Raw genomic sequence first — 2,303 nt, forward strand, 5'->3', positions numbered from 1 at the left:
AATGGAGATTCATTTTATTCTGGCCTTTGTCTGAGCAGGCTTTTTAGGTCCTTTTCGTGCAGAATTTTTTACAAAGTGTAAAATTAGTATGAAAAAAGTAGACGCCTACTTTTTTTACAGTTTATGTTCCAGCAGATCTGCTTGTTAAAAATTTCATAAAATAGTAAAACATTGTAACTAAAGAAAAGAAAAATAACTGTTTAAAAAGGTGAAAAAGCTGCACCAAATGGACGCAAGATGGAGATGGATAACTAAGTGCAGGTGCATCAAATCTTAAGATATTTTTAAAACTTATATATAAATTAGGCTATGTTCATTTTTATGTTTTATTTAGAATAATTTTTTTCCTGCTTCTTAAAATAATTTTTCAAATAAAACTTTAATCTTCATCAGCCTCATACCATATTGTTGGAATGCATATGATAATTTCATTTAATTTTAAAATATTGAACAAAAAATGATGGATAATATTTTTATTGGAAGTTTTATCTTAGAATCTAAAAGTCGTGCCCTTTCCCATTTCTGCAATGAAGTTTTCTTCTTAGAAGAGTAAAAAAAAAACATATTATCGCTTTTCAAAATAGGACAGAAGCCCAATTGTGACAAAAGATATTAAATAGGTTAATGAATTAATAAATTAATCAATAAGCTTCATATTAATTTGCTGGTAAATTAATAATTGTGATGAAAATACCAATTTCGAACAAACTTAGCTACTCAGCCATCAAATGATTGATTAAAATGCTATAAAGGGGTAAATTTTAATTAACTAATTAATCAATTATTTTTATAAATTTAAAGTTAAATTGTATAATAAATTAGAAATAAATTAATAATTAAAACACTCAGTTGTCTTAATTGATCAAATTTCACAATTATGAGATTATATTTACTAATATGTTAATTATTCATAAAGCCAATCAATACTACAAATACTTTTCTATTAATTACAAATTGGTAATCTGTTGGGTAACAGAAAGAAATTTTGTTCAGATATGCATTCGGTCAGTGATCTTTCTTCTTCCATACCTTACCTGTACTGAAATGATTCTGCCTATTGATTGTAGTATTTTCAAACTTAAGAGGTACAACTTGCTTGATATATGATTTCCCAGGAAAATTTCTTCTCTCTCTGGGAAGAGGTTGGAGCTCTGGCAACCAATATGAAACGTACTCGCCTTCAGGATCGTAAGTTTTGCCTGGAAGAAAATCCATTTGTTATTGGGAACAACTTGTTTCTTGTTGAAGGTTCATGTGAATTATCAAAGACGATTACTATGTAATATGTGAAGTTTTCAACGACAGAAAGTGTGAAGCAATTGTGGAATCATGTAGGGTTGGGGGTGTTGGCTCTCATCCCTTTAGCTTTGAGAAAAACTTTATTATGACAATGTATAAAACAACAACGTCAAGCCTTTGTCCCAATACGTGGGGTCGGCTATATGAATACTATTTTCTCCATTACATCCTGTTAATAGTCATATTTTCGTTTAAATCTAATAAGGAAATATCATTTCTAATATTCTCTAACCAAGTCTTTTTAGGACTACCTATACCTTTCTTAACATAGGTCAAATCTAATACCTCTACTTTCCTAATCGGGTCATCGGAAGGCCGGCTTTTATATGACCAAACCATCTAAGACGACTCTCTCTAATCTTATCTTCCACTTGAACTACTCCAGCCTTTTCACGAATATGCTCACCTATCTCTAAGAATAAAGCCACTCATCCACCTGATCATCCTCATCTCTGCAACTATTATGACAATATATAATATAAAAATTTTCATTCAAAATTTTCCTACAATTATTTATACTATAGACCTTTTTCGTTCGTTTCACGTTCATGTGGACTACAAAAGATGATTACCAGTAAGATGTGATGCTAGAAAACGTTATTATATTTCTTTATACAAGAGCATCTAAAGCAATGGTAGAACTAGGGAGGCGCAGAAGGTGACTCTTGCCCACCAAAATTTGAGAAAAGTGCTATGTAACTATGTAGGAGGATATGAAAATTTTACTAGAAACTAGAAGCTTTTGCCCCTTCACTTGAAATCCTAATGACACCATTGATGTGTTCATTATTTGTTTGAGGATACATGAATTGCAGTGTATATTTTTGCTAGAACTATTTAGAAGAGAGAGAACATACTTGCTTTGGGATGCTAAAATAACGGTCTTCTCTAGGATCATTGCCAACACCTGTTGAAAAAAAAAATACAACACTAAATTGGACTTATTCGAAAAAAATGGCAAATAATTCAGTAGAAAGAACCTATTTATGAGTAAAGAGAAGCGA

The 2,303-nt window shown here is 30.8% G+C and overlaps 1 long non-coding RNA gene across 1 annotated transcript; it reads right to left on the reverse strand.

Annotated features, from left to right (window-relative positions):
• Positions 1-871: 871 nt before the first annotated feature.
• LOC114578694 lies at positions 872-2,285 on the reverse strand. Its single transcript, XR_003699668.1, has 2 exons — positions 2,157-2,285; positions 872-1,199 (listed from the first exon to the last, which is right to left on the reverse strand). It is a non-coding gene; the product is annotated as an uncharacterized LOC114578694 (long non-coding RNA).
• Between the last annotated feature and the right edge of the window lie 18 nt (positions 2,286-2,303).

This window comes from Dendrobium catenatum, unplaced genomic scaffold, assembly GCF_001605985.2.
Source record: "Dendrobium catenatum unplaced genomic scaffold, ASM160598v2 original_scaffold_120642, whole genome shotgun sequence".
Lineage (NCBI taxonomy): Eukaryota > Viridiplantae > Streptophyta > Magnoliopsida > Asparagales > Orchidaceae > Dendrobium > Dendrobium catenatum.